General features: G+C 35.7%; 1 protein-coding gene and 1 long non-coding RNA gene across 3 annotated transcripts in view; one reads left to right on the top strand and one right to left on the bottom strand.

Moving 5' to 3' along the window:
- The window catches only part of LOC125107613 (uncharacterized), a 357,800-nt gene extending 349,677 nt beyond the window's left edge, over positions 1 to 8,123 (top strand). The window contains exons 2-3 of the long non-coding RNA XR_007129611.1: positions 6,723 to 6,790; positions 8,003 to 8,123. This is a non-coding gene — a long non-coding RNA (uncharacterized LOC125107613). The remainder of the gene's footprint in view (positions 1 to 6,722; positions 6,791 to 8,002) is intronic.
- The window catches only part of SYT1 (synaptotagmin 1), a 550,018-nt gene that overhangs the window by 397,642 nt on the left and 131,262 nt on the right, over positions 1 to 21,114 (bottom strand). The gene's annotated exons all lie outside the window — the stretch shown is intronic.

The raw sequence follows: 21,114 nt of genomic DNA, 5'->3' as shown, positions 1-21,114 counted from the left end.
TAGCATGGTGAATTTTGAGGAAAGGTACCTAAAAACAGTTCTTTTTTTTTTTTTTAAAGATTTTATTTATTTATTTGACAGAGAGAGATCACAAGTAGGCAGAGAGGCAGGCAGAGAGAGAGGAAGGGAAGCAGGCTTCCTGCTGAGCAGAGAGCCCAATGTGGGGCTCGAACCCAGGACCTGGGATCATGACCTGAGCCGAAGGCAGTGGCTTAACCCACTGAGCCACCCAGGTGCCGCCTAAAAACAGTTCTTAAACAAGGATGTACTAATCTATTTGCTTGCTTCCCACAAGTGTCTGATTAGACCCACATTGTGAGTTGCTAGATATCCCTTGCACATGGACATCCATGGCTCAGCCTCTTGACTTAATGCAAAACATGACTATGAAGAAGGCCAAAGGCAGTCACAGATGTTGCAGATATCACTGTACTCCTTCCTGAATAGCTGGCCTGTGCTCTGTATTTTGAATAAGTTTTTTCTGGTTTTCTTTTCATATTGTACTGCATGATCCAGTTCCTTAAACCTGTAGCTTTTAAAGATTTTTCAAGTTTTGACACATGGTAAGAAATACATTTAAGGCACCACTCAGTACACTCAGTACAATGCAAATATATAAACAAAACATTTCTTAAAGAAGCATTAATTTTCACGTATTTGATGTAACATATTTACTATTTTGTTGCATTCCATTTAAAATGCTAGTTTTTACAAGCCCCTAAGATGATTCCAGGACCCATTCATATGTCACCACCTACTAGTAACAAAAATTACTTTAAGTTCTGTCTTTTTTTTTTTTTTAAAGATTTCTTATTTATTTATTTGACAGAGAAATCACAAGTAGGCAGAGAAAGAGGGGAGCAAGCTCCCTGCTGAGCAGAAAGCCCAATGTGGGACTTGATCCCAGGACCCTGATATCATGACCTGAGTGGAAGGCAGTGGCTTAAGCCACTGAGCCACCCAGGTGCCCCTAAGTTATGTCTTAATAGAACCTCATGCCGCTGACAAACTAGAAGTCAAAAGAGTTTGGAGAAGCTTATCTACCTTCACTTCTTGTCTGAGATGATGTTGGGAGGAGTCTTTTAAATTACTGCATAAATAAAAAGAATTTAAAAGAAATCAATTATTACATATAAAAGACAAGATGCTGGAGGGGTCAGTCACCTTGCCCAGTCACAGACAGTAGCTCGTAGGGTTAAGATTCAAATCCAGGTATAACCATTTCTAAAACTCTTAAATATTTCAACTCACACAGAGATATGTTGTTTGTGGCTCTCAGGGCATAGGTAAAGAGGAGCTATCCCTTTCTTTTTTCTCCCTCCCAAGGTGATATTGAGTTGGAAAAAAGTCAATAGTAGGAGAGGGACAATGACCTTGATTAGCAGGCTGGCCCTCAAATTGTTCATGGCCCCAGCCTACACGTGAGGCCTCAAAATAAATGTTCCCGGAAATAATGGCTCTTCATGTAATAACCCTCACTACAAAATAATCAGCTGTTTGTTTTTGTTTTGTGTTGTTTTTTTTCCCCTCAAACAGTAAACCACACAGAACCAAATCAACTTGGCACACACATACTGGTCCACTAAACAATTCAGCATGATTTTATAAAATCTATAGATTGTTTACATGCAACTATTAGTTTTATATTTAGTTTTATGAACACCAAAAAGGATGAGATTGAGAAAACTTGTTAAGAGTTCACAGAAAGGGCAAGGCTGAATGTCTGAGTTTTTCTAATCACATTTGAAAATCAAATTTATTTCTCTAGAATTTTCTTGGATAAAAATGTTTGGTTTATGATTTTAAATCAAGGATGAAAAAATCTTCTTTTATATAGAATTATTTCAAGTGACTAATTTTTCCCTTCTTTTAATTATAAATCTAAGATTTTCTTTGGTTGCTTGTAAATCTAACTTTACTCTCATCTGTGAAATCCAAAGAAAACAGAATTAATTATCTAGGGGTCAACAGTTGATAAATATCTATATTAGTTGTCATGATTTTGGCATTGGCTATAGGTCAAAGAGACATGATACTCGACTACAGATTTTCTAAGAAAGGAGAAAATACAAGGCTAATACAGAATATTAAGGATTTGGGTTAGATATAAGGAAGAGTTTCTACAAGATATTGTGAGACTCCTTTTTCAGAAGGCCTTTACAAATGACAAATCTGCACAGGCAGGCAGGAATTATATAACATCTTAGGATATCTTTTCATATCATGTCTTCTATCAAATGTTTCTTTAATTTTGATAATTACCTAAGATCTACTCCAATGGACCAAATTCAGTTAAAATTAAAAAAGAGCAAAAAGCAAAGTCTCTCCTAATTCTCACGACATTTCTACTCCTAAACTTAGGCAAAAATAGAAACGTCATAATTCCGGAGTAAAAAAGAATAAGATAAACGCCAAAGATCCCATTCATGAAACGATGATACCTTAAAAGTGAAACAAAGATTCACATAAGACCATTCTAGCTTGTGTGTTTCAATAATTTATTCCTGCAAAGGAATTACTTGTCAAAGATGTGCCGTCCCTTTGCCACTGTTGTTTGTCTTAGATAGCTGTGAGACGGCCTTGCAGCGTGCATACCGTATTCCCCCAACATTGATACAGAAGTTGGATGGATGCTTGAATAACTAGTACATCTGGCTGTTGCTTTGTATTTCCCTTCTTTATTACATTTTCAGAATCAAAAGTAGATAAGCTCTTACACCAGCCACTGTTATCAATATCAAGGAGACGCACACCAAAGATATGTGAACAAAATGAAATTTGACATGTCAATAGGAGACAGACTGCTGTAGGAAAGTACCAGATAATTAAATTTAAGAAAGAGCCGGAATTTTGGACTTTTCACAATACAGTGTGATATGGCAGACACAGATAAGAGTTTGTACTTTAAAACACATGCAGTTATCAACTCACATTGTTTTTGTTTTTGTTTTTTTCTATAATAGAACAAACAGAATAAAGTAACTGTATGGAAGGAGGGTGTAAACCAGATAGTCATGATTTAAATGCCAATGGACGAGTCGGATAAGATTTTAAAACAAGGAAAAAAAGTTACCAGGATAGGAGCTGTGGCAAATATATTTGATCACATTGCTTTTTATCTGTGTATCAGAGATTATGACCTCTTTGAGGACAGAAGCCCCCATCTTTTATTTGTTTCTGCCACAGTGCTTGGCATATGGTAAAGTCTCAGGAAAGGAATGAACAGTTAATACCTGTTAACCCTGTTCACAGAAGTGGCAGGTGAAAGGCCACATTCACAGTATCACCTAACACATTCACACACGTAAGCTTATGTTCAAATACTATCCCATGTCCCCTTTATTAAATGTGCACAAACCCCAAAGCCGATTTTTCTGGAATTCAGGTTATTCTGTGAATTTTCTAAGCTCTCCTTCTAATATTTCTGATTATTCCATTTCTGATTCTTATAGTCTATATATTCTTATATTCTAAGAATGGGGATTATTCCCCATTCTTAGCTGATTTAATCTCTCTCTCTCTCTTTTTTTAAACTGATTTCATTTACTTTCCAGCACAGTCCTTGGATCAAATATGTTTACATCTGAACTTTTATTTTTTCCTCTTTTCCTTCCTCAGAGATCTTACTCTCTCTGGATCTCATTTCTTATTCCTCTTTCTGTTTATTTTACTTAACATACTATGTGCAGTCTCTGACTAGGCTGTGAAACACTCAAATGCATTGATCACATTTTATTTGTGAAAAATTCTCATGTCTAATTTAGTTCCTGTCATTTAGGAAATGCACTTCAGATAACTTAATCAAGCACCTTCCCAACACCTAAGCCAAATGATGTATATGTCCTGTGGTTGTGGGTTTTTTAAAACGGGACTGGAGTTAGCAAACAAGAAAATTGTGTTTTGTAGGTAGGCAAACTAAGGAGCCAGTGGAGCTAATCTTGTGATATTAGTTCCTTTTCCTGTCTGTATTCCAATTTATAACTTATAACCCCATAAACCCACAAACATAGGTGTATTTTTCCCAAGAAAGGTTTTTATTTGTATCTTGGCATATAGGCAAATGACTAATTTTAACATTGTAAAAACATAGTACAAAATTGCAGGCCATTGTTCTCATTCCGTTTTTAAATTAAGAGACAGAGAAAACCCTAGGTTAATAGCCAACAAGTAAAAAAATGTGTGAATAAAGTCATTATAATCATATGAAGGAGTTTCATAATTTACTTGCTTGCATTTAGTGCCCATCCTTAGACCAATTACTGTGGCCAAGAAAGCATAGTCATGTACTTTAATTCATTTGGTATTTTGAAGTAGAAAATGTGAATTAAAAAAATTGGGGCACCTGGGTGGCTCAGTGGGTTAAAGCCTCTGCCTTTGGCTCAGGTCATGATCCCAGGGTCCTGGGATCTGAGCCCTGCATCAGGCTCTCTGCTCAGTGGGGAGCCTGCTTCCTCCTCTCTCTGCCTGCCTCTCTGCCTATTGTGATCTCCATCTGTCAAATAAAAAATAATAATAATAAAATAAAAACTTTAAAAAAAAACAAAAAGAAAAAAATTTCCTGAATAAAGAGCAAGGGCAAAAGCTGTGAGGTATTTCAAAGATGAGGAAATTATGGCTGGTAAAGATAAAATGGCTATTAGATCTACCGAATTTAAGTCTACAATAAACATACTTAAGATCATAATATTCTAGGCTTTGTTTCACCCATGCTAACATAAAAACAGGAAGAAACCAGAAATCATGCTGTGAGTGTGTGTATGTCTCTGTGTATGTGTCTGTGTAATTCTCATCTATGGAAGAGATAATCCTCATAATTACCATCTGATGTTCTGGGTTTTGATTTTCTTTCACTTTTAAAAGCAACTCTTGATAGGTGATATTCTAGGTGAATGTATGATTTTGTTCTACCAGTAGCCATATAATGGATATTACAGAGAGAAGGTGGAAATATTTGGAATGTACAGTGGATATATTTTTGGTGTCATCATCCTGTCCTGATTTTAAGTACCATCTATACCAGTGCCTCGTGTACCGGACATGGATGATTACCTTCCCAATATATCCTCGCTTTTTCATTAGTGAAGGAACCTCAGCTAGAAGAAGTGACTCATGCTTGTCTTAGCAAGTTTTAGATAATACCCTTCTCCCTTTGCAAGGAATGGTTTAGGGATGGACTTTCAATACTGCTCTGGATAGGAAGACACTGGGGAAGTCTGTTGGTAATTTTCTAGAAAAGATTTTGCTCTCCAGTTAGGAGAGAGAGCTATGTTTTTAAAAAAGTCCTTTTCTGTCACACTCTCTCCTTTTAGCTATCTTGCTTTCTCTTGCCATGTGAGGACGTGATACGTGGATTGCTGCTCCTGTGCTGCCAACATGGGGCATACACCAAGAGATTCCCATAGAGGCTGACCCAGGTTTTGATAGTAATTACCTATAGGATTGACCCAGGTGTTCCCTAAAGTTAGAATTCATAAATAGACATAATAAGGTGACATAATAATACATGTCACTAATAGTTTAGCAACTTTACCAACGTGTTTCTTAATTTGCTACTGAGGAGTTTACTTCATACAGATCTCATTTTGATGTCTTCATCCCAGTCTTCCCTCTGGGGTCAACCTCCCATATCTAACTGCCTATTTGACACCTCTTGGAAGTCCAATGAGCATGTCAAAACTACCATGTAAAGACTAAAATGGGCTTTCTCCTCCCTCATCTGTTCCCATTTGAGTCTTTCCCATCACAATAAATGGCTTCACCAAGTTGTTCAAGGCAAAAAGTAGGAGAATTCTTGGTTTATTTTTTTCTCTTTGCTTCCCCATAACTAATCCATCAACATGTCTTACAGATTCTATTCAAAAAATGTCCCAAATCTCTTTACTTCTCACTAATATCCTTTCACGAGCCTAATTAAAGCTACTCACCTCCGGTAGTTTCTTTGCCTATAATACTCTAATAACTTCCTGTTGGCTCTTTGCCTGAACTTTTGATACCTAAATATCCTTCTGCACAGAAACTGTAATGAACTTTTTAAATCACCATTTTATGGCATTCCCCCTTGGAAAGACCCTCTAATGGCTTCCCATTAGATGAGGTGGAAGAGCCAAGCTCTATCCACTTCCGACAAAGCCCTGCATGGGTCAATGTCAACCAGCTCCTCAATTTCATCTCCAAGCCCATTCCTTCTCACATCCTTCTGTAGTTACTGTGTCTTCTCCATCTACCTTCTCTTTTCCAGGAGACATTGTTAAGATTCCCTCCTTCACATCCTTTAGGGATTTACATAAAGTCAACTTCTCAAAGAGGCCATTTCTGAACAACCGATATAAATATCACCCCCATGTGCATGTTAAATTCTCATCTCATCCTTTGCACACATCAACAATGTGTTTCAATCTTACCACAGATATCTTTACTCTATATACATGTCTGTATTTTACGTGTAGATCTTATTTATTGTCTGTTTCCTCAATAGAATGTAAGTTCCATGAAAGCAGTAATTTGGTCTATTTTGCTCCCTGCTATATTTCCTAACCCCAGGTATAATGCCTGATACACTGTGCATGTTCGAGAAGTATTTGTTGGGTGACAGAATTAATAAGTGACTGAATGAGGGAGGGTGATAAGACTGATCTCATGACCACATAGAATAATGTTCTGCACAGTAAATGTTGGTTGAATAAATGAAGTTATTTTATTTTATTTTATTTTATTTTTTACAGGAGGCAGAGTATCACTCCAAGCTCCACTCTGTTTCCTTCTGGCAGGATCACTTACAGGTTTTATTGAGGTTGATTGCATCTCTGTTTATGAGGACTATTGGTCTGTGGTTCTCTTGTAATGCGTGGGTCTAGTTTTGGAGTTTGGATAATGCTGGACTCCTAGAATGAGTTAGAAGTATTCCTCTGCCTCTGTCTTCTGGAAAGGATTGTAGAAGACCGGTGCAATTTCTTCCTTTAGTGTTTGGTAAAGTTCATTAGTGAACACATCTGGACCCGATATAAGCTGGCTTTTTAGGGTCCATTTTATTCATCCCTATGCAAACTGAATATCAAGTGTTATGCAGAGTACTACAGGTTCCAATAAAGTCCTGTATCCCAATTTAAAGTGGTAGCAGGTGCACATTATATGTAGTCTTTAGGTTCTAGAAAGGACCTTACATGATTGTCTAGAATGAGTGTATAACTAAATGATATAACAAGGAGTGAGTAAAACAATGAACTCATACTTATGGATCCAGCCTGAAACTTTGTGTTTCCTGTGTGTGTGTTTTTGTTTTTAATATCTAGAAAAAAAGTTTAATGCTTTCTTTTTTTTTTTTTTAAGATTTTATTTATTGATTTGACAGAGAGAGATCACAAGTAGACAGAGAGGCAGGCAGAGAGAGAGAGAGGGAAGCAGGCTCCCTGCCGAGCAGAGAGCCCGATGCGGGACTTGATCCCAGGACCCTGAGATTATGACCTGAGCCGAAGGCAGCGGCTTAACCCACTGAGCCACCCAGGCGCCCCAGTTTAATGCTTTCTTTAACCAACATGTGATCTCATGGGCCCATCAGCTCAGAACCCTTCTTCTATATGATTGATCTATCTTTTTGTCTATGAAAAAAAAAAAGACCATTTAAAATAAAAATATACTTGATGAGGTCAAAAACTCATTGAAATAAATGTCCAAGAAAGGCTGCCTTCACATTTGCACTGATGGTAATTAACACAGTGCCTTCCCAGGGTTTGTTGAGAAATGCTTCCTTGTGCATAACTGGCTCTAAAAACAGTTCCAAAATATTTTCAACAGTGGCAGGATTTTTAAAATCTAAGATGACCGCAATGAAAGACAACACTCATTTGGATATAAATTCCAGTACATGAGCTTTTTTTAAAAATAGGAGTTTTGTTATTTCATGGTTACATTTCATAAAATTTTAATGTTGCTCTATTCTGTATTGTGGTTATTATTTTAATAAGAAATACCAGCAGTATTGAGTCCGTTTTCCACCTATATTCAGAGCCTCACAATACTGACGGCATTTTGGGAAAGAAGAAAGACAAGTATCTAATCCTTCATGTGTATATAGGAAGACACTCACAATGGTCCAGAATCATCTTATACAGAGACAAACAAACAGGTAAATATTCTGTTCCATGAACTAAATTTCAGCATCCATATCAAATAAATATATTACTTATATATGAGTGATAAAGTTAGTTTCAGGACATGAATGGAAAGGCTTATTGTAGAAGAATTATTTTTCCCCTGTTAAGAACTTTGTTAGATATAAACAAGAAGTTTCAGTATAAAAAACCAAATAACTTTTGTTCTACTTTATAGATATAGAATAAATACATATAAAATTTACTTTCTGAGCAGTAAATAATAGGAAAGGTAATTTTCAGTCACTACTATGTGTTAGCTAAAACTTTACAAACATTTTTGTAACCATTAAATTATGTTTCCAGTGCCTGGGCGGCTCAGTCCGTTAGGCTTCTGCTTTTGGCTCAGGTCATGATCTCAGGTTCCTGGGATCGAGCCCCTCTTTGGGCTCTCAGTTCATCAGAGACAGTCTCTTTCCCTCTGCCTCACTGCACCTCCCCCCCCAACCCCGGCTGGTTCTCTCTCTCCTGCTCTCTCTCTCTCAAATAAATAAATAAATAAACCATAAAAAGTAAATGTTTCATTAAAGAAAAAAGAAAAAATACCAAAAAAAAACTGGGAGGGAGACACAATGGATTTTTCTAAACTGTCCAGTATTCTAAGGTATCAGAGATCTATAACCTAAATGGTATGTTAGAGATACACACACACAAAAAAAACCTGAAGTACATGTTTGATAACAATATAAATTCAACTTTATGATGAACACAAAGATTATTTCTAAGGTCAGGTACATGCATGTAAATCATCTTCCCTACTCACAAGAGACATTTCTTTCAGTAGAAAAACACAAACTGTTAGGTTTTTGGTTTGAATGCTTTTATCTATATAGAAGAAACTGGTGGGAAAACACTGCCACCCTGTCTTTACCATAATGGAATCAGAGAAGACCAGCTAAGAATTGAATACTAGACTACATGAAAATCAGGCAAATTGCATAGAGTTTTTAAAGTTGTACATAAATTTCCCTCCTTTTTGTTTTAATTTCTCTTCCTTCTCCTTTCTTTTATAAAGAAAAAAATACAAGGATGTTAGTAAATAAAAGTAGATTGATGCCAATTTTCCTGACTACAGACAATTTTTATTAGATGAATATTTTTTTTTATGATTCCCTTGTTGATTTTGGTAGATTGTGTGAGGAGAAATTTTGCATCCAAAATGAACTTGAAGCATGCTGACCATAAAGTGGCCTAAAAATATTACTCAAGCAGCTAAATTGTAAAACCAAATTATAAAACTAAAGATTTTTACATTTATACTCAAAAATTAAATATCAGTCGATTAAAAACCTCCAATAGTTTTAGAATTAGAAGTCCTAAAACAACATAAAATATTCATTATCATATCTTCTACCTGGAATGTGCCCGTTAATAAGTGGGGGGTGTGAGAGATATGAGCAGGATCCCTCTATGCCTGGAGCAGTGCTTTCTTGGATGCCAAGACAGAGTGATCGTTTCTCCAATGGAACATCAAAACAACCATTAAACCCAAAGGATTAATCTATTCAGTCTCTGTACTCAGCTGCCATCTTGACAGGGAGCCATTTTGGAAAGATATTTTCCTAAAAGTTTTTTTTTTTTTTTTTTTCCGGTTTTCCTTTGCCCATATGGAGAGTAATCACAAAATCATAAGATAACTTATCGCCTAAAAAACTGTCATGTTGTGCCCATATTTCAGAAAAACCTTCAGATTTATTACAATAAGCTTTCCAAGGGCAGTTTCAATATTTATAAATATGTGAGAGGATCAAAAATGCATCTTTCCATTGTCAGAATTGTATTAAAAGTTTTCAAAAAAGATAAATATCTGTCTTTTTAAATAAATGCAGGAACAGATTTCAACATTCTTTCCTCCAGAATATTACATCCTCTCATCCACCACTGTTTTATAATTTAGACAAGTTTCTCTCTTTTTGGTCCTCAGTGTACAATGTTTCTTGTAATGGCATATGTTTACTTTATGTCCTCATCTGGTGCTTTGTTTTATCTCATTTTATCTTGAAATTTCTTTATTCCTTTTTTTCTACAATGTTATTACACAAAATTTAATTTTGTTAGTCCTTCCACATTTTTATTCTTGTAAGTTACAGACTTACATTTGCACTCAGTTCTCAGTGATCATGCCCAGGATTATTCCTGTTATCCTTCTACATGGATAGCTTAGAATAATGCTCATTTATTTTTTCCTTAAAGATTTTATTTATTTATTGGACAGAGAGATCACAAGTAGGCAGAGAGGCAGGCAGAGAGAGAGGAGGAAGCAGGCTCCCCGCTGAGCAGAGAGCCCGATGTGGGGCTCCATCCCAGCACCCTGGGATCATGACCTGAGTCAAAGGCAGAGGCTTAACCCACTGAGCCACCCAGGCACCCCAGAATAATCCTCATTTATAATAGCATTTTAATATTGCCCATCAATAAGCTATTATGAGCCAAAAACTCCATCTAATTTTCTATATATTTGATAGCAAATTTTAATTCACTTTTATGTGGTGCATTCCTTTCATAAATATGTTTATTGCTTTTCTTCTATTAAATTCATTCCTTTTATTGTTTCCTAATTTATGATTATCTTAATAAATAAGTACATTAACTTCAAGAATTAAATAGAATGGTAATAATATTCTAGTTATATACCACTGTTTTGCTGGGAGGCTTTGAATCCTTAATTATCTTGACACATTCTGTTGAGGACATAAGAAAACATCACAGGTATATAAAGGACTATAATTGATTTGTAAATATTCTAATCAGTTTATGAGGTAGAGAAGTTATTTACGCACCTTTGTCTTAATAATTGGTCTTTTCTAAGAGTTCTTAAGTTTTTGTCCTGGGTAAAGGCATAGTTTTGTTAAGCTACTCAGTCATTAGTCTATGCTCTTCTATCTTCACAGAATTACTTGTTTTAATATGGAGAAGTTGTGAATGATCATAAGTTGTTTGGTAATAACTCACTCCAGTGATTCCAAAATCTTTTCTACAACCTCTGCTCAGCTATCCTATATTTCTTAAATGTGTTGAGCAAGAGATTGGTATAAAGTTTTAGCCACTAAATTATAAAATTTTCATACTATTCCAGAATATTTTAGCAAAATAGGCATTTATACATGTATATGTACATCTAAGTGTCTGGATGTGCATTTTGAAATGCATAAGGCTACTCTAATGACCATCAAAGAATTAGAAAGATGAACTTAGGAGAGCATAGAGATTTCACATGTGAAGTTGCTGTTCAGAAGAATAGCAATGCTATGGCTTACAACCCCAAAAAGGTAAATGTTCAGGACAGTGTACAGTTTCCACATTTTAGGCCACTTAACTAGCTATCAAAAGGGCAACTCTGATGGCATTAAAATTTTCAAACATTCGGTATATAAAGATATGCTAGCAATGAATTTTGTCTTTAACAATATTCCATTGATGATAATGTCTTTTGGTTTTCTGAGTCTTAGAATAACCAAGTTTTCAAGATTAAAACATTTACAACCAGGGTTTCACTAAAATGCAGAGAATACATATTTTGTTACTCAAAATTTTTTGAGTGGTGAACTTCTTTAGCCATTTTCTGGGAATTCATTTATTTTGATCTCACTCTTGAAAAAATGGTCTACATAAGCATGGAATTTGAGTTTGCTGTTTTCCATCAATATTTGATCATTTTTTTCTTTGCTTTTTTGTATACTGTCTGTTCTAATTGAGTTTTAAGGTCTTAGCATTATCTTTGGTGTTCTGTGGCTTTGTTACAATATCTATGTGTGAATTTATTATTACTTACCTGGCTTGTGACTGGAATGATTCTTTATATGGTATGCAGGTTTTTCTTCAAACATCGAAAATTCTCAGCTATTATCCTACAATTATCCATCAGCAATTCCTAGTAGATATATGATGTACTTCATTTTATTCTTTCCTGTCTCTTAACTTTTCCATAACTTAACACTCTTGTGCTCATTCAGATAATTTCTTCAGATATAACTCATAGCCATTAGTGTTCTCTTTTCCTTCTTAAAGTTTTCATTAAGTTTTTAAATTTGAAAACTATATTTTTCTTCTCTTTGAGTATTATTTCTTTTTCAAATTTATTAATTTCTTTTTATAAAGTTGTCCTTTTGTAAAGTTATAAAGTTTCATTTCTTCACAATTTTTCAAATTTTTAAGATTCTAGCTTATGGTACCTGCTTATTCTTGGTTATGTTGGGCAATTCTCATGTGGGGGCCTTATCATTAATTGTTCAATTGAAAATCATTTTCCAGATTTTTTTTTTAACTAAGGGGTCCGGTGTGCCCTGGCTCAGATATGTTTCTATACAAAATTGTAGGTTTTCCACTAGTTTATGTAAAATTTTGAAGGATTCATGCATGGTGAATAATATAAATTTAAACCCCATACTGGCATATACTGTGGCCTGGTGTTTTGATTTGTCACAGTACAGCTACTTTTTTCCCCCATTTCATCTAGATTCTTAGGCAGACAAGCTCTTGTCACTTTCCTGGATCAATGGGTGCAATTTTCTTGCTGTTTCATCAAAGAGAAGGTAGCTCTTCTTGGGTCTGGAATGTATTTGAGATTTTCAGTTCCAGATCTTTAATCATTAGAGACTTGATAAGGGACCAAGCCCTCCCTGTTCAATCATGACATCACCTTTCTACTTATTTTGTACTCTGCTTTTTTTTTTTTTTTAAAGATTTTATTTATTTATTTGACAGAGAGAAATCACAAGTAGGCAGAGAGGCAGGCAGAGAGAGAGGAGGAAGCAGGCTCCCTGCCGAGCAGAAAGCCCGATGCGGGGCTTGAACCCAGGACCTGGGATCATGACCTGAGCCGAAGGCAGTGGCTTAACCCACTGAGCCACCCAGGCGCCCCTGTACTCTGCTTTTGAGTTCCTTTTTTTACCCTTGACGATTTTTAATTTTTAGTTGTGTTGATCTATATAGTTATAAATATTTACAATAATATTATTGTTGAGATATGCATATATGAATAGGAGTGGTGACTGTTTCATCTCAGTTCATCATAATTGTTGATAAAAATTGTGATCAATGACTAATCTAGATGGATGTAGTAAAATTAGAAAATGCTTCAGGTAGTTAAATGTGAATTTTACAATGTTAGGAAATGGAGAGCTTTCCAGAGTTCATAGTACCTGAAATAATTTTCTAGCCTTCGACATATCCTTCAGTTGCTTCACATTCTTACTGGGTTTTTAAAAAACTTATTTTTCTATCTATCTTATATATTTCTTACTTTGGCTTTGTTTCTCTATAGTATTATATTGAGTTCTCCCCCATGTTCATGTGAACTAGAGTATTCTATTAGGCATATGTTCAAGTTATGCTTAGCTACACATTACTTAAATAGTTAAATGTATGGCAAAATGAAGATTCTTTAAATGCTTAACAGTTGGGGAAAAATACATTCAAATAAAAAAATGAATCAATGCTAAATAAACTAATGAAAGCAACAAAACTTTTGCTTTTATTAAATTACCACAAAAAGTATTTAACTCTCCATAAAATATTTTATTAGGCTGAAATAAGTATCAGCATAAGCAAATATAAAAATCATTTCTATTATTAAAATGGTCCTCAGTTATGTGTTGCATTTAAATGTTACTAGTTTATTTTTAAGTGATAATTAGGGAAATTATTAACTTATACCCAATTTCTACAACTTTTTCAGGATATTGGTTTATCTCTTATATTAAAAATATATACATAAGTTGCTATGTATTTTCTTGTCCTCTCTTTTCTGCTTTATATCCAATATCTTCAATTAAATCATTTTCTTTTCTGTTACTACAGTGAATTCTCTGAAGTCTATTACTGTTTTTATATTGACTAGATGCATACAATCTTTATTGAATTAAAAAGTGACTGGTCTCACTTAATCCATACCAAAGTCTCTTTGGTAGACTTTGATAGAACAATGGAGCAAAAGATTTATTCAGAATAGAACACTTAATCATGGAAAATATAATTAAGAAAAATCTCAGGATCAGAAAAGATGGTTTTTGTGAATTGGTTTGTAGGGTATTTGATTCCATAAGGGGTACACTGTAGCTATCCTGGTGTTTTTTGGGCCCAGCTATCTGGATTAGATTTATCAGGCAATATAGCTTTGTCTGATATGTAAATTTATGCATTTCCTTGTCCTTTCCATTTAAGGAGATTCAAAACCTTAAAAGAGTTGAAGGAAGTGGATCAGATAGATATTAGTACATGGTTGACAGCTCTAAGAATCAATACGATCAGAGTAAGATCATTGGAAAAACCTTGGAGGAAAATGTAGAAAAAAATATGATTTGAGTTACTGGATAACCAATATTTTAGTGGCTCTGAATATTTATGTATTTGTTCTTTCAGAAGGGTCTATCTCTCTACTAACATGAAATTGCCATGAGAACAGAAACCTGGACATAGGGCTTAGGAAAGTGACTGGCATATGAAGTACTTAACAAAAATCATTGTTTTCTCTTTCTTTAAGATTTCATTTATTTATGTCACAGAGATGCACCGAGAGAGAACACAAGCAGGGGAAGTGGGAGAGGGAGAAGGAGGCTTCCTGCTGATTAGGAAGCCTGATGTGGGGCTCGATCCCAGGACCCTGGGATTATGACCAGAACTGAAAGCAGATGCTTAATGACTAAGCCACCCAGGTGCATCACTAAAATCATTGTTGAATTAATAAATTCATTTTTTTATCCCTCTCAGGCTCCATGATGGTCAAGGTTTGTTGGGCCAAGGGAGAATAGAAGACAAAGACATATTAATTGGAAATCTACGTAAAGGGAACATCAAACAAGCTTATATATTAAGATAACAGGTGATATAGCTCTGGTCAAGCAGTTTTGATGAGTCACTTCAAAGGTATAGGGGGAGAAAAGCATTTGAGAAATACACACAAGGTTGGATAATGTTATCACTGGTGTCTTATTTAGTTCAGGTTTTTTTTTTTTTTAAGATATTTTATTTATTTGAGGGCGCCTGGGTGGCTCAGTGGGTTAAGCCACTACCTTCGGCTCAGGTCATGATCTCAGGGTCCTGGGATCGAGTCCCGCATCAGGCTCTCTGCTCAGCGGGGAGCCTGCTTCCCTCTCTCTCTCTCTCTCTCTCTCTCTGCCTGCCTCTCTGCCTACTTGTGATCTCTGTCTGTCAAATAAATAAAATAAAAATCTTTAAAAAAAAAAGATATTTTATTTATTTGAGAGAGAGTGTGTGTGAGCAGGGGAAGGGACAGAGAGAGAGGGAGAGAGAGAGAGAGAGAGACAAGCAGACTCCCCATTGAGTGGGGAGTCCACATTAAGGCTGGATCCCAGAACCCTGAGATTATGACCTGAACCAAAACCAAGAGTCAGACACTTAACCAAGTGAGCCACCCAGGCATCCCTAACCTCAGGTTTTCACAGTTTTTGAAGATGCAAAATGGAGATGGAGATAATGCAACACAGGAATTGACTGTTCTAAGACTCTCCTTCAAATATTTTCAACCCTCCCATCTTATCCTTTGTTCTTGTTTCTTGAGAATGGAATGGAAAAGAGGGGTGGGCAGGTTACCCAACATTAAAGAATCCTTTAACAACTTTCTTCAATGGAAAAGAAACTATTTTCCCCCTAGTGGAATATCCAGAGTGAAGAGGGGTCTTAGGAACCCAGATGATGAATTCCCTTATGCCTCAACCTAAAGAATATTAATAGAAATTTTGGAAAGTTTTCTTTTAGACAATTTTTTTTACTGAAAATTTGATTTGATAGAGAATTATGGGCCCTTTTTTCAGGATGGCTTTCTAACTTTTTGCTTCTTATACTGCAGATTAGCTTAGTAGAAGAGGCTTAGCTCAGAGCAAGGGATACTATGCATTACAGACATTCATTTTGAAATCAATTTTTCTTTGAATGGAGATTTTTAGTCACGAGGAAATATTCTGTTTTCTACCCTTCACACTTGTTCTTCTGGTTGAATGGAAGTAGAGGGGGCTCTACCTGGGACTGCTAAGACCTCCTTGACATCTAAGGAATAGAGGAAAAATAGATAAATACACTGTTATTGGGCCTTATTTCCTAGATTATTCATGCTCCTGGGTCCTCCATCCCTAGGCACAGTGGCTCCCTGTTCCCTCACACCATCCAAATTTAATTAACAAAAAATTAAGCGGAATAGTAAAATATAAAATAGTGGCATTTAAATAGAACAGAATATTCTTTGGTCTAATATATATGCCCAAAGTAGCAAATTTAGTGCCTAAAATACAGTGGGTATACAATAAATATTTGGTAAATTAAAGGACTACCTATAAATACAAATGCAGTAAATCAGTAAATTTGGTCCTTGTGAACACCTGTGCTTAACTTTTTGAAAGACATAGAAGGCAGAATTCCTTAAAAAGTGGAATTCAGGGCACCTGGTGGTGCAGTTGGTTAAGCATCCAAATCTTGCTTTCGGCTCAGGTCATAATCTCAGGGTTGTAAGATTGAGCATTGCATGGGGCTCTGTGCTCAAGACAGAGTCTGCTTGAGTTTCTCTCTCCCTCCCCTGTGCTTTCCCCCTACCATGTAATCGCTCTTTCTTTCAAATAAATAAATAAATCTTGAGAGAGAGAGAGAGTGAGAAGTATTTCAGCACCTGAGTGGTGCAGTTAGTTGAGCATCTTACTCTTGGTTTCAGTTCAAGTCATGATCTTAAGGAGATAGAGTGAACAGAGCCCTGCATTGGGCTCCATGCTCTGCATGTAGTCTGCTGGAGACCCTCTCTCCCCGCAAATGACATCCCCCTGTCCCTGCCCCGTGCTCGATCTCTCTTTCTAAAATAAATAAGTCTAAAAAATAAATAAATAAAAGAAAGAAACAGTGGAGTTCAATAAAGCCTTGAGTGTTAGGTCAAGTAACTCAGAGAAAAAGCCATCAGTAGAAGGTTATGAGACTCACCAGTTCTCTCTTCCCACTACTCCTGGGTGCTCACTGAATAAGCATTCATGCTCTTTGTCTCTGCTTAAACATTTCCTCTGTTCATCTGCTTTCTAAATGAATGTGTAACTACTATATGTATTAATTTAAAATCATTAATTATACCTGTTCTCCTAAGTTACAAACATAGCCATCAATCACTATCCTTTCTCTTCAGTAGTTAGTTCAATACTGCTTGGGGACCCACACTTGAGATCATTTTGCCCCTCTCTACCTCTACCCAACATCTCTTCCCTTCCTCCATACCTTTTCCTCTACTCAGGAGAATACAGCTCATGTCATCACCATTTTCTCTGTATTTCAGAAAAGCCTTACCTTCTCTTTTAATTTCTCATTCACGTATAGTCAAATTTGCTTCCCTGTAGAGCTGTTACTCAAAGTAAACAAGATTTTTAAAAAATATGTTACTAAATTGGTTTAATGTTTTGGAATCATATAGTACTGTTTTCTACTATTTTTCACCTCAAAGCTCTATTTACAAATCATAGGATTTAACTATAATTTTGTGGATTTCAAAAAAAATTGACTCTGAACATCTATCATTGTTTTTGTGTGAAAGTGATGTTAGAGTCCTAAATATTTAACTTACAAATTAAGGTTTTGAAGCATAGTCCCACTGAAGTTAGTGTCTGCTTAAATTGCAAATGTGATCTTTAAAACTAGCTGAAAACCAGGGATATCTTTATTTATGAAAGGATTCTTATGGATTTGGAAAACAAATTATTCCAATCATTTTAGGACATGTTTATAAAACAATTTTACCTGAAAGATTTTGAGAGAACCTGAAAGTTCACCTAAAGGTTTTGAGCATTTTCCCTTTTAGACCCTTGTCTCAGTAGAGTCTACCATGTAGGAAGAAAGAATTAATTTTATTGTTCAAACATTCTCTGTAGTTTTCCTATTGAATCTAATGTTGCTTTCTGCTCTCATCCATGCAAGTTCTGTCTTTTCATGGCTCAGAAGACAATTCTTTGTCCCTAATTCCCACTTAAGTGTATGCTTACTTTTGAAGCAGGCATATTAAATTGGCAAACAAGGTATAATTTGTTTGCACTAAAAATAAAAGCATGAGAAAATTCTCTTACTAATATTAGAGAGCACAGAAATGTTCACATATAAATGGGGAGCCCTCAACCCAAAAGGTTTAGCTTATTTGCATCAATAAATTATCTTTTGAAAGTTCAACACCCCTGGGACTCGTCTCAATGGAAACCATAACAAAAGTACATGTTAAAATTCTTAACCAAATGGTGCTTATTAGACATATCTAATGTTGAAAGAGTAACTCGTTATTTAGAAAGCTTTGTAAGACTTAAGATTCAGATGAGAAAATAATAGTAGTACAAATTATGAATACAATACCCTTTGCCATTGTCCAGATCCTTTATTATTTAACAACTTTGGGAAGCTTTTAAATTAATAGATATTCTTATCCTTGCCATTCTTAATATTGAATTTTTAATCTCAATATATTTTAGACTCATATGAAAAGGGAAATAAAACAGTTTAAAGTCCCTTATACTATCTAGTTTAATCATGCTTTCTCTTCAGCTGTTTTCTTGCTCTCTCTCAAACTGTAGAGTAGTGGTTCTTAACCTTTGGAGTTCATTGGAGTCATCTGATACACATATTTAAAGTGCTGGTTCTAGAGCTCGATCCCAAAGACTTTAAGTAAGTGTGGCATGAAACCCAGAAATAAATGTTTCTGTAGGTTGGCTTCAGGCTATGTTTTCAGGTGTTTCTCAAAATATTTGCATAATGGAAGATAAAATTGTTCATAGAAGGCATTAAATAAAATAGAAATATTTTAAGAACTGAATGGTAGGAACCAGGCTGCCAGAACATTAGCACATGTCCTTCATTATAAAGGTATTGAAATAACATGATACATTAGCACTGTGACAGTTCCTTCCCAGGAAACTAAAGCACTTTTGGTTCTGAATATATAGTTATTTTCAGAACCACTTTAATAGTCCATGTAAAGAAATTATGAGAATTAGAAAAGAAGCATGTTTCAACAATAAACATATGATTGTGCACTGAAGTATCATACTGCATGAGGGGGAGGAGAAACTTGTGGTACTAAAACAGTTCATTCTGAAAAGGTAAAGCATTTGTGCTATTAAATGAATCTCTCCAATAGGCTTGTGTTATAAGTCCATGCATTTATAAGAATTAGTTTAGTTCTATGCAGTTTTAGTATTGGTGACCTAATATAACCAACTTCCTCAGGAAAAATGAGTCAAGATGTAAATAGTGAAATATAGGCCTGAAGACACAGTCTCATACTCTAACATCCTTTCTCTTGTATTCGATGAGAATAATGTGAAAGTTTATTCTTTAGGAATCCCAAACTTCAGTAACACGGGACTCCAAACAATGCCTACTAAGATGATTCAGTCACTCCAGTTTACTTCATAGAATTGTGTTTATGCCTCTGAAAGTGTGTGAGAAATGGCTTAGACCAAAGAAACAATTTGATTGGCTAATGAAGAGTCTAGGAATGATAATTGAATTTGATGGAATTCATTAGTTAAGACATTCAAGCATATACTTTACAACCCCAATTATGTACTCCAACATATGTAATAGTCACCATGTGATATATGTTCTTCATTGCTGAATTAGGCACCTACGAAAGAGGAAGACACAGTATGGTACAAAGAAACATCAGCCTGAGACAAATCCTGCCTCCATGCTCGCCCCCTTGCCCCATACTCTTCCTGGAAATATCATCTGTACAGCAGGGCACAAAAGTACAGAGGCAGATGACATGGCATATTTTTTAGAATGCAAGACTGCTCAAGATCATCTACAGGTAATGAACCGTGACCACTTCAGATATGATGAAGTACAGAGTGGAGGGGAGAGAAAGCACACATGTTATCTAAGTGACCAGTGCCCCATCAAGTAAACTTGCACTTCAAGGGCACGAATCCTAGTAATAATTTCAAAAGACGTGAAAAATACTGATATTTCCTTTAATATCATGAAACACTTTTTAAGGTAAGAGATGCGTTCCTTCTATCTTCTACTCAAATGCTTTCCCCCCATCACATGTATATGTATGTATGGGGATAGAGGGATGCACCATATATATGGGGATAGAGGGATGCATCAACAAAACCTATAAGTTTCTGTTTTCCCATATGCCTTAATCAGGCAGTTGTAATGCAATTTCGAGGAATGAAGCAAGAGGGAAATGAATAGTCTTCGAATCTCAATCCCGGCATTTGTCACTCTGGCTCTTGCTGGTTCTCGTTTTCCTGTTTTCCCCCAAGAGGGAAAATAATAGAAATAATCCAGGAAAATTCTGGCCTGACACTCTGCATTTGCCTTTACTACTGATTGGGTATATAAACTTCTGCTTGTGTAGGTCATTCATTATTCACATGCTGCTCTATCTTCCTCACCTCCTGATTGTGCTAGGTGCTCCAGGCTAAGAACCAATAAGTATGAATCATGCTGACATAAAGAAAAATCTAGAAGAATAAATATTTCAAGAACGCCAGGTTTTTTGCATTTCTTCTGACACATTCTTTTCAGTGGCATTGGTCTATTGAGGGGAAGTAGCGCGTGCTGGCACGGAGGAGCCCAGTGGAATTACCAACCGCAGGGAATTATCTCTGAGCAATTCACACTTTGTTTTGCTAACAAGACTCCTTGTTAGGAGACTGGAGTGCTATCCTTCCCTGGCAATATTCTCCCACCTTTTAGAATTATTGAAAAGCTAACTGAATCTATTTTGATTTGTGAATCTCTTTGCAAGCAACAGCAGCTGCGGCAGTGCTAATAAAAAGGAAAAGCCTTGCTATTTACCTAGGAAGGACATTGAAATACTGCACATACAATAACATCTGGGATGTAGAGAAGCTCGATGAAATATTTTAATAGTTCCCTTCCTTCCTCGCTTTGTTCTTTCCTCCCCTCCCCTTTCTCCTTCTTTCCCCCCCATTCTTTTCTTTTTGTTTTTCTTCCTTTTGTTTGGTTTTAATATACTACTATTGCA

This window comes from Lutra lutra, chromosome 8 (assembly GCF_902655055.1).
Source record: "Lutra lutra chromosome 8, mLutLut1.2, whole genome shotgun sequence".
NCBI lineage: Eukaryota > Metazoa > Chordata > Mammalia > Carnivora > Mustelidae > Lutra > Lutra lutra.
This window is presented reverse-complemented; position numbering and strand designations above follow the sequence as displayed.